General features: G+C 38.3%; 1 long non-coding RNA gene across 1 annotated transcript; it reads left to right on the top strand.

Moving 5' to 3' along the window:
* Positions 1-6,488: 6,488 nt before the first annotated feature.
* Positions 6,489-12,150, top strand: LOC114133305 (uncharacterized). The gene is made up of 3 exons (XR_003593155.1): positions 6,489-8,098; positions 10,370-10,467; positions 10,560-12,150. It is a non-coding gene; the product is annotated as an uncharacterized LOC114133305 (long non-coding RNA).
* Positions 12,151-12,478: the final 328 nt, after the last annotated feature.

Genomic DNA, 12,478 nt, shown 5'->3' with positions numbered 1-12,478 from the left:
CAAACAACTTCTGGAACCTCCTTGAAGGTGGGGACTGATGTCTCTATATGAGAATCAGTCCCTGAAAAGATTGAAAAGACTGACTGAAAAGATTTTTCACTGTTTCCTTCCAGTTGAAACACTTTAGCCAAAGAATAACCAGAGGAGGATTAGCATACAAGTCAAATACACTTCTCTTCTAGTATATACATAATGGAAGAGAATGCTTTTTGCAAGGCAAAGCACAGCTTTTCCAAGGTGTGAATGCATTCATACCCCTTGAACATTTTCACATATTGTTACATTACAACCTCAAATCTATAATGTATTTTGGGGGGACTTTAATATGATCACCAAAACTATCCAAGTTTAGATTTTTTATATCTTTTCACCTCATCTATGGCTGCGTCTCTTTGGAATACGTCTCTCAAAGCTTTGCACATCTGAAGATATTTGCACAAAAGTTATCTCTGTATGTTTAGTATCATGTCAAAACTGATTTTCTTCTAGGATTGCCCCATTTTTTGGATCCAAGTGCTTCTCCTTCAGTGGATCTTCCTACCTGTCCATGCTGATTATTTCAGTGTGGTTTGCCTTATTGATGCAGGTTTGTTGTGGAGAATCATCCTTCCACTTGAACTATTTTTAATTTTTTTATATATATTTAAAGGTTTCAGAAATCTTGTGTTTGAATTTTCCTGGTTTCTTCTCCAATGCAATTACCTCTGATCTGCTTTGAGAACTTGTTATGATTGTGCTTGTCACCACAAATCCAGTGGTGCTGTACACTGAAAGGTCTATCATACCAGTGGTAAATATATTGAATACATGAGATGGCTAAAGTGCAGTGAATTCAACACGGTCATTAACATGACTCCTTAAGGATATGGCAAAACTTTAAAGAAAAGATAATGCTCAAATGACCATGTTCCTGAAGGCATTTTATTTAATTAAGAAAAAAATATATACTTAGATCTATTACATAAGGTCATGGCAAATCCATATAATGTTACAAGCTGTAAATAAAAAAAAAATCTCTCTAAAAACTTCAAAGTGTTCTTCAAAGCCCCATTAAGTCTGAAAAGACAAGATACCTGGGCTGTGGCATGAGGGATTAATGTAGCCCTGAGTTTGAAGCTGCCCTTAGGAGGAGATGAGGAGAGAGCTACCGAGACTAAACTGATCTGCTAAGCCACATTTCAATTTCTACCTGTACATCTGCAAACCTCTTACATTTTAAAATTAGTCCTTAGCCCAGACCAGTGCTGATGAGGGAAATTACTTGAGGCAAACAGTGGGCTAAAAATGTTTCTTTCGATGTAAGAATAAATCCAGACTTCAAAAAAGAAAAGGAAAGTAACCCTCAAGAATTATTAAAGTCATATACTTTTTAAGATATGTATTTGACATCTAACTGTAAAACAACAGGCTAGAATAACTCAAGACAGTGGTCATATCTTATTATACATCCTAGAAATATATAATAGTTTGGAGAAGCACAAAAGCCAATCTTTTACAGCACCTTTAGTATTTGCATCCTCATTAAACAAACAGGCCTCCAGAGGGTGACAGATGACCAGAACTGAGGGGGTTTGTTGGCATACAGACCAAATATGAGTGAGCTGGATATAAAACTAATTTCACAATGAAATGGCTAAAATGGGTAAGATGATAGTGTTCTTTTGTTTTCATGGACTAAATGATGTAATTCTAGATGTGAATAAAGATGAAAATCTTTGGTTGTTCATATTGAGCTTAAACTACCAAAGAAAATACCATAACATTGTCTTACACAATTACTTTTGAACAATAAGAATGTAGTAGAGTCTTCCTACAAAGTCCAAGTCAAATTTAGGATGACAATAAAACATGCTAAATGGCTAGAGGTTACTGAATTGATTTTCTATAAGCTGATTCATGGTAGTAAAATACAGTATGTTTTTATGATACTTAGAACATTGTGCTATAGCATCTACTTTTCCTCTTAGTTATACTGTAAAAGAGAAGGCGGCACTGACAGTACTATTTATGCCATTTGATTACCTAATTTACATTTCCTGTCAAGAGGCAATTGAATGAGTGTACCTAATAAAATGGCAGGTGAGTACATGTCATAAAGCTCAAAGCTGGGACATTTTCCAACATATTCAGAAAATGTATGGCATCCCGGCTTGGCTTGTGATGCAGTATCAAATGAATTCAGAGGTCATAACGGCGGGTTATTTACTTATAGCAGCAAATCTTTCTAATCCACTGAAACACAAGACAGATATGGAATAGTCAGGGATGTATAAATGTCAGTGCTATGCATTGCTTACAATAATCATAGTGGCAGAAGGTTAAGGTAACTCTAACTTTATTTTGCTCCTCTCCCTTTAGAAACCTTGTTGAGCTTCATCTCATTCCCTAGACTGATTTTCAGCGTTTTTGTTTTGTTTATGTGATCAACTTCTGTGATGAAGTCCTATCAGAAGGAGAAATGAAGCTTCCTTGTAAAACAAATGCTTGTTTTTACCCAACAGTATAAAATTGATCTGGTGTTCATTTTACATATGCATAAAATAAACCCCCTTTGGAAACAAAAATGTCAATAATGTAAATCTGATTATATCTCATCATTCTGTTTTGCATTTCTTTTCCCTTTATGCAAGTCACTTGCTGGCAAACAAATCAGAATGAATAATCACAAGTGGCTGTAACAGCCACCAGAGTTCCCAGAGGGCTCCTAAAGCCTGAAAGCACTGTTGTGTGACAGCATCAGACAGCAGCCATGCATCACAACAATATGGCGCTGGCACTCTCTGGACACATTGACACAACAGATAGCCGGGTTGGCAAAGTGGTAATCATGCCCACCCTCTGGTATGCCTGGCAAAAACATGATCTGAAAGAGCAGCAGACCGGCACTTTGGGCATGGCTGTTGGCTTGTTTTGGCATTTTTAGCAATGGTGTAATGAGTATGTGATTGATTGCGACCACAATAGGGATTCATGTACTCAGAGCGGTATACAGGACACACCAGGCACTCTAGGATTACAGGCCTCGTGGGTTCTCACCAGATTAAACAGTTACATTAAACAGCATGAATAAGAGATTGAAATTATTCTCTTTAGAGCACAGCCACAGGAGAAAACACTGGTGTGTTTTCCAGTGGGGATTGTTAGGAGGAATGCTTGATGTGGTTCTGTTTCCTCTCTAAAGCCCACATGCTTGCAATAATTGTTTCTCCCTTAGACTATTTGTGCATCCCTGCACCGGCAGAATCTAAATATATAATTAACAGCTACAAATTGTACAAGTGGGACATCCGGAACATGATTATGCCAATGTTAAAGGTTGTCTTAGTCATTTGGATAATTGCATTTATATGCCTGAGGCGAGATTCTTCTTGATGTGGAGAGGTCACCACCACCTGAGTTGATTCAGAGCATCTAGGAGTCCACTATTATCATGTTTTAATAAGGACTTTTGCAACCATGGTCATAAACCTTTAAACAAAGAGTGACCTCAGACTGCTTTTATGGTTTTAATTTGTCTAATTGGGCCTAAAGTTCATGAGCTCCTGGGTATGAGGCATCTTATTAAACTACACACAGGGATGGTGGGTAAAACTAGTGGGCAGCAGTGGTGCCAGGCAGGATCCCCCCCAACCCCCCATTACATCTTCATCTGATTACTTAGCAAAATGAACTGGCTGCTCACATGGCATGGCGATAATTCACACGTTTTTACCAGCATCATAAATTGTACAGCCATTTTCCAAACACTTCCTCTTGCTTTGCTTGTTTTTATTTATCAGCATTACAGCTCAGGAAGGGTTTTACAATTTTCTGTTCTTTTCCTGCCAGTTTGTAACCCAGCCTTGCCAAGATCCAAGACTCAAAGAAAAAAAAAAAGCCTGCAGCCTACAAAATGTTATATTTATCGCTACATCAAGGAGAATTAGGAAATAAAAATCAGTGGTGGTTTCCCTACTGGGGATTAATCAAACTGTCCCTATTGATCTTTAATTCATCACTTGATCCTGGCCAACAGGCTAACGCAAGCGGAACAAGAAGTTGGCTCGGGCCTCAGATGATGACTTGTACATAATCAGTGCCCGGCAATCAAAAGGCCTTCCTTAATATTGACAATCACAGAAAGCTTCCCTCTGCTCCCTTATTTATTTACACAAGGGTCTGTTAAAGCCAGCCCTGCCTCCGACTCAGACTGGTCAGTGGGTTAGAGCAAGCTGTGGTCTCAGGAGACTGTAGAGGTGAAAGGGTCACAAGGTCAGGGATTTGGGGACTCTCAAGGCACAGCAACACACAATTGTTCTTTTCTAAGCTGTGAGGGATACGACTGGGGAAAGATTTACTTATCAGTCAGTTCATCAGCCAACAGCCACAGAATCACAGGTGCAGCTTGGTGGGGGATTGGCTTAGAGCGAAGCAACTTAATCAACTTACAAGACGAGGCAAGGACATTGTCTCCTGTCTATATTTATCCTCAGATTCATTCAGTGTTTGGATACTTTCGGGTGTCATATAGAATTGTAAATCTTGTGAAACTGAGGCATCCGAGGCAATTTGTGAGGCAAAGGAAAAATTTTTGACTTATCACATGCATTTGACATTTCTTTGTCTCCTTTCTGAAAAACAAAGAGTTCAGTTTGCTTCTCTCTTACACTAAAGACATGTAGGTGATACTTGGTCCTAAGTCAGAAAATTAGGTTATTATCAGCAGACAGTTTCAAGTTCTTCTGGTGGTTTTTATTCTTTAACATCATCTTTGTTTTCTGACATCCGTCATGACACGCCAAAATCTTACTGGTTTAATACAGAACTGCCAACAAACCTGCTCTTCATTTGACTAAACCATGAGAAAACAGGTCAAACCAAGCAACTAAATCTAAACAAAAAAAAACATGATTAAGATTATTAATCTAATTTACAAACTCATCTACATAACTAAATGGTCTGCAAAATGAAACATTTTACCTGTTTAATCCCACATTTTTTCCTGCAAAATAAGTGCATGCATTTCAATCCTTGGACCTCCCTAACACACAATATTTATAAATTATTACATTTAATGTTTGTTATGTTAGTGAAAATGTAGGTTTTATACTCGGCAACAATTGTTGCCGGTGGGAAACTGAATAGTCTGAATTACACAAATCTGGCCTATATACACATATAAAAGAAATAAGAAAAATCACGACATTCATAACCTAGTATAACGAAGAATGGTTACAAGAGTGTTCAGAAATATTTTAGATACATAAGCATTCAATGCCACATCCTGTAAATGTCATTGTCTCAATGTGATAATAAATATTGTTGAAACTAGATGATCTTTCGACAGAAGAGTGGATCTGATTGGTGGTTTCGCTGAAGGCCAAACATCTCTCAATCTGTAGAGATTACAGCTGGTAATTATCTGCACAGCTCTGGATTCTGACCAGTAAATAAAGTTTGATTAGTTCAGAAACATCAAAATGACAAGAAGTTCATGATTTTAAAATTAAATCCAAGCTGAACATTTGATTAAGATCTGCTGACTTATATTTGCATAAATTAATCAAAGATATAGAAAAAATTATTTGACAAAACTTTATTGTACATTTTTAAATAAGTAACTTATGAATAAACTTATAGTATTTAAAGATTAATCAAAAGACAAAGAATTATGGACAGTGAAGAGTTTCAATAAATTAATGACACACTTAAATAATTATTACATGAGTTATTTATTGTCATTTGACACTCTTCACTCTCCATAAGAGTCAGGACACACTGGAGCAGCAATTTGGCACTGAACTTTGAAAATATAAAAAGAAAGTTTATCCCTCATACAGTTTTAGGGTTAAAAAAAGTCATATATATATATACGGTATATAGATATATAAAAACATTTTTACTGTTTCTAGAATTTTTTCTAAACCTGTATTAGCTTGTTCTTAGAAAAATGTACATTTTAAAAACTTTTAAAAAGTTAAAAATGTTTAAAAAAAGATTATAATGTACATTATACATTGTTTTATAAAATTATTCTAAAAATGTATCAGGGATAGATTGTGAATAAAACACAAAGAATTAAACAGCTTTTCTATTTAAGATATCTTAAATTAACATTCTGCCTAGTCAGTATGACATTACTGATATCTTGAATATGTATTCTGTATAGTCAAAATGTCCCTGACTTAGGTAGAAATTTGAAAGTTTAATGAAACAATGAAAAATAGAAAAAAATGAAAAAAAGATGTTTGAAAATGCGCCACTTTCATGTTGAAAATAGTTTGACAATAGCAATTGTAGTTTTTCTAAGCTTTCAAAACAAAAGCTTTCTGACATTTGTTGAAAATGAATAATCCTCTCTACTGTCACTACATGCATCCTAAATAGGAGGCATTGATTTAGCTTACTTAACTGTTAACCAATTTAAATAATTGGTGCAGTGTGTGCCTTTTTTTTTTGAAAGTCTTTCTGTTAAAGGGAAGTTTTTCCTCTCCACTGTCACCAGATCGGATCTTCAGTACGAGTCATTGCTTTAGCTTAACTTTTAACCAATTTAAATAATTGGTCTAGTGTTAATTTGGAAAGTCTTCCTGTTAAAGGGAAGTCTTTCTTCTAGGAAATCTTCCCGTTAAAGGGAAGTTTTTCCGTTCTTGTTGCCACGTGGATCCTCAGTAGGAGGCATTGCTTAAGCTTTCATAACTTTTAACCAATGTTTGATAACCGGTTTTTATTTTTTTGAACGCCTTCTTGTTAAAGAGAAGCTTTTCTTTTCTACTGTCACTACATGCATGTTCATTACGAGGTATTGCCTAAGCTTACTTGTAAAACGTAACAAATTTAAATTGGTGCAGTGTAAACTTCTTTTGGAAAGTCTTCCTGTAAAAGGGAAGTTTTTCCTCTCCACTGTCACCAGATGGGATCCTCAGTACGATTCATTGCTTTAGCTTAAATTTTAACCAATTTAAATAATTGGTACAGTGTTTACCTTATTTTGAAAAGTCTTAATACTAAATGGAAGTTTTTTTGGAAAGTCTTGTTATCACATGGATCCTCATTAGGAGACATTGCTTAAGTTTATTTACTTGGTGCATTGTTCACTTATTTTATTATTTTAATTTTTTTAAAGGGGTTAGTTGCCATTCGGTCGGGTTTGTGCAAAAACGAATCTACTGACGGGTAAGGGCTTGGTTGCCCTTTGGTCAAGTTTGTGCAGAACAACCCCTACCGATGGGTAGAGGTGTGAAAATAAACCGACCAAACTTACATTTTTCTGTCAAATATTTGTATGAAATCCATTATAAAGACTACTAAGAAAGTAACAATAAAAATAACATTGCAGTGATGACAAAAACCGTCAAAACAAACCACTCATGGGGAGAAAAGTTCTCAAGTGCCCCATCCACTCCCTGACTGCTGCCGACAATGACTGACGGAAAAAGCCTTCATCACCCCCACTACTGATGGATGACCTCAGTGAGCCTGCCATCGGACTCAGAAGTCTTACTCAAGAAGGTATTTTACTGTTGTTTAAGAGGTGATGATTTCGTAGTTAAAGTGTTTGACCTTAAACCTGCACCGGTCTTGTTGTCTTTCTGTCCAGTAGTCCTTCAGTAATCCTCCTGAATCACCTGGTTTTTCATCGGGTGATGAAAAACCAGTTTCATCACAAAACATACAAAACCCCAAAAGTAGATGCCAAAAGGTTCAAAGCTTATAATTCTAATGTTAATTCACAACAACGTTGTCAAGGCATTTTACGAAAAGTCATTTCAATTTTGTCAGATTACTATTGATCCAAGTTATCAATTCCTTAAGTTCAGTTAATTATAAAGTGGTTTAAAAAGTTTGTACCAAACGAAACCCAGCAGATTGTTTGGAGTCATTACGTATAGCATTCACTCCCCCGGACCAGCAGGGGGCGGTAGCAAATTGCTTGTGTTGAGTTGTTGTCTTTACAGCAGTACTTCATGCAGAGCATGCATGCTGTGACAGTGGAGAGAAAGAACTCCCCTCCACCAGGAACAAACCAACAGCAGAACCAGAACCGGGCTTGGTACCAGCAGCCATTTGCCATGACCGATTGTAGCAGAGAGGAGACAAAGCAGAAACACAACAACAGGTAAACTGATCAGGTAAACTGATCAGGAGAACTTTCCATGTTCATGGAAGTGAAAAGGAGAGGGATAACGATTAGGTGACGGCAGCATCATGTCAGCCAATGCCCTTTTCCAGGAAGCAACCACAGCTAATCGGCTATAGCATAATGAAGCAGAAACTCATTCTCAAACATCAATAAACTTTCAATTCTAATGAACATTTAGTACTAGAACCGGAAGACATTTTAAATGTCTAAAATAAATTTAAATGTCTTCTTCCTGTTTGGACCAGAAGAAGAGAACTTTTTCCCTTTGGTTCTCCTGCAGCTTCTTTCTTCTCAGTTGGGTTTTTATTTTCCATCACAACAACATAAATTTTGCTGGAAATAAATTATCTGAGTTCCTGTTTCTCCTTTGTATTTGTGTCTGAGCAGTGGGAGAGTTTCATCAGGTGTCTCACAGCTGGAATCGTCAGCAATGAGCCGAACGGGTCGGCGGTGTGTCGCTAGGACTCACTCATCTGACTCTGTGTTTAACATTGTTTGTATTGTTTTGGATATTGTAGTACAGTACAAAGTAACTTAGCAAATAGCATATTGTACAGCATGACATTGTAAGATTCACCTCAAGGGGCTTTGAATGTGATTTTCTTTGCCATTTAGTCTTAAGGACCTCTTCCTAAGAAAGATCTGCGCTAAAACTGAACTTTGACTTCAAACACATCCTAACCTGGACTGCCAGGACAGCAGGAAGCCATTTTGAAGGTTGCTCTTTGTTTTAAGGCTCAATCCTGCTGGATTTCTCAATCACTTTGGATTAAATAAAAATATTTGACTGCTGTGATATCTATAGATGATGTTATGAGAAGTGTTACATTAAAGTACAGTTTTTAAGATATAACATTTTTATGCATGTAGCACAAAATAGGTAAATGGCTAACTGTTGGAGAAAATAATTATGTTCAGCCCCCCCCCCATCTAATTAAAAGTTGTTATCAATTACTGCAATTTATGTTTCCTCTTGGTTTTTGTGTTGATGGTGTTAAATCGATTAACTGGGATGTAATCCGGTTTTCTGACGGGTTGCATTTCTGTCCTATTTCAATGATTTATCCCAGCCCAAGCAATAATGTCACCTTTCACATTCAACCTGTCAACCTCTAATTACCTCTCTGGGATACAAAGCGCAGGGTGCAGACAGAAAAGCAGCGATCAATCTCGCCTCTGCAGCCACACGTGTAAATGTTTAGATGTTCGGCCGTGTTACTTCTCATGTTAACTCGCATCCATTAGCGAAAGCCAGCATGTCTATCTATACTCCTCGTGACCTGATGGGCCTTTATCAGTGGGAGACTCTGCACCTGGTTGCTTGATTCTTGTGGGTGTTGGTGTGTGTGGGAACTGATCAATCTTATGTGTGAACATTCACATGCTTTTCAGACATGGACGTCGGAGTGCACGTGTGACTTCCTGAGGAGAGTTTGTGATTGTTTACATGCAACAGGTCAGAAAAGGAGACACTGAAACGCTGATGAGATTGTGACATAATAACCAAAACATAATCCCCCCAAAACACACACTCCTGTTGCTGTGGAATGCCATTTTTCAGCCAGCGTGACTCCTGTTTGAATTGGAGAAGGAAACATCAGTCTGCCTTGATAAATGATGTTGATCCAGGGCCAAAGGATCAAGGCGACTGTAATGTGATGTAAACTAATGAAGAAACAAAAACGGACACAAAAGAGAGTAGACAAAAAGAGATAAAGTTGGCAGTAAAGTCGCAATAGAAAAGGGGCAGGAGGAAAAGGACAAAGACTTTATGTGAAGCAGAAATAATGGGATTGATAGATTTTAAGATGGGCTAAAACAGAACAAGGCAGGAGGGGGAATCAAGAATGTCTGGAGGCCACACTTATCTCTTTGAATGAAAGGAATGCACACCCCTACACACCCCAACACCAGCTAAATTAAGATTTGCACCAAGGGAGAGCAACAGAAAATCAATGAGCAGTTTAACACCCATCCTCCAGGAGGTGGAAGAACACCTTCCCCTTCAGGCTATGACACAAGCATGTGTCCATGTCGATTGGTGCACACATGTACATGTGTGGGGACTCCCATGTGATTTTTAGCTCCAGGGTGGAACTTGAGTGTGGACATACACCAACACACATCCTCAATCAACTTCCCCTCCTTCCTCCTTCCACTGCTGAACCCCCAGCAGGCATGTCCACCCGGCTGCCTGGAACGTCAATTATTTAAAGAAAAAAACAAAACAAATGTGTTCTGTGGCAGAGCGGTCAATGACTGAGCAGTGGGGTGTGTGTACCTGAAAGAAGAAGAAAAGTACATTCTTGGAAAAGACATTAAAAGAGGCACAGCAGCAGATGCAGGTGTTTTGCATGGCCAGTAAATAAATGACCTCATGTGGATGAACCATTTTCACTAATTCTGTCATTGTTCTTTGTTTCATTGTCAATCACAGATGAGGTATACTACCCCCAAAACTTTGATCTGCAATCAAAGTCTTGGGGGTGATGGACTAAAATATGTTCAGTGATCCCAGATGATGGACAGAAAACACCATTCTTATGTGTCTGCATATCTACCATTCGGTGTAAATGGGCCTTGATGGCGGCTGGGGAGGAGATGGACAGTATCGATGTTGGTGTTTCTTTTTTCTGTTGGATGGATTTCCAGATTATGCTTGTAGTGATGACCAGACAGGGTGGTAAATGCAGATAAGAGAAGCAGACCATTCTTTTACAATTATGTCTTACAGGTTGGCTGATCCTCTTTAGGTCTTTGTGAATGAAGACTAAAGATAAATTGTCAGTCAAAAGTTTGACAAAAACCTCTAGTGTCATATATGTCTAAGAACTTTAAAAAGTCTAAAATTCCTTTACAGAGAATACTATACGGATGAATGGATGTTCATAGTGGGCTTGGCATCATCGAGTACCAGCTTAGTGCACAGGCAGTACACCTGACAATTACATGCATTGTGACTCTGTTCACTTGTTTAGAGGTTCTAGTTTAGAGGTTCTAGTGCCACATATGTAATATAATGGATTTTAAATAGTGGAAATGGGGGTGTCTGTAGTGGTCACCACCACCTCCTCCCCCATTTTAAGTGCAGTATATAACAACATGTATCAATGCTCCGAGCCTGGCAAGTCTTGAGTCAGTTGAGACTGGAGATGACGTTCTTGTTCTTCATTTTAGTAGTTCATTTTATTTCATTTCTGTTCCTGGTTTGGTGGTTTGGCTTCGGGTTTTCAGCGGGTTCCAGGTTTTCAGTGGTGTTTGGTGGCAATCAGTGGAGTGGCTTTTCTTTGGCGGAGGAGGCTAGCTGTCGGCTTGGTGCAACATTTATGAGCTTGGGGGTAGGGATATAGGTGTACTGCCAGGAAACACCAGGCACATGCTGGGGTGCCTCCAGGCTCATGGTGTGAACTACTCATAAAGCATCATTTGATTCAGATGTGTTGAACCAAGAATAGAACTATAGCAGGCAGACTACTGGCCATTGAAGACCATCTTTTCATGGATCTAGGCACACAGAGAGAAGCAGAATTGGTATCATCTGTATCATCTGTTTCATCAACAGATGATTGATGAATGAAGCAACTTGGAGGCTTGATTACTGCAGCTGAAACAATTGGGTAATGTTTAGAGCAGGAGCCTTCAACTCCTTCAACTTTTCAATGTGTTCCTGGTCCAATACACCTGAGTCAAATGGCTGAACTTCCTCCTCAGTCTGCAGAAAAGTGATTTAGAGTCCTGGTAATGAGCTGATTATTTGATTCATGTCTACTGAAGAAGAGATGCATCTAAAAGTTGCAGGGCAGCAACTTTTAGCTCTTGAGGTCTGGATTTGAAGACCCCTGGTTTAGAGAGCACAGGTTTTCTCTTTTCACAAAGTTAATGACTCAAATGGGGAACTACCCATTATATAGTCAATAGAAGAACTTGGTGCTGTAAAGGATGCTCCAGAGTGCCCTGGAATGCTTCACCCTGTTAAATCTTTATTTTTGAACTAAACGTACTGTAGGTGCTGCACTTCTGAACATTAAAAGCATGCTGACATTTTGTGGAAATTATTTGATAAATTGAAAAGTAAAGTGAGCGTTTATTCCCTGCTTCTTTCTATCTTTTTCGCATCTCTTGTACCCTCTCCGCCCCCCAACTACACACACATGCACACGCCCGAGCACGCCCCCCCACACACACACACAGACGCCCTGGCTGACCTTAGTGTTTAATCATCATCCATTAGTAATTAGGAGCTGTTTCCTGAGTGTGTATCCAGAGGCTTGCTGAATAAAGACTTTAGAGGAAATAATAATAAATAATAATCAGACTGAACCAATTAAGACTGATTACCTTCTGTGTCACATTGGG

Source organism: Xiphophorus couchianus, chromosome 18, assembly GCF_001444195.1.
Source record: "Xiphophorus couchianus chromosome 18, X_couchianus-1.0, whole genome shotgun sequence".
Classification (NCBI taxonomy): Eukaryota; Metazoa; Chordata; class Actinopteri; order Cyprinodontiformes; family Poeciliidae; genus Xiphophorus; species Xiphophorus couchianus.
The sequence above is the reverse complement of the archived record's forward strand: the minus strand, read 5'-3'. Positions and strand labels throughout refer to the sequence as shown.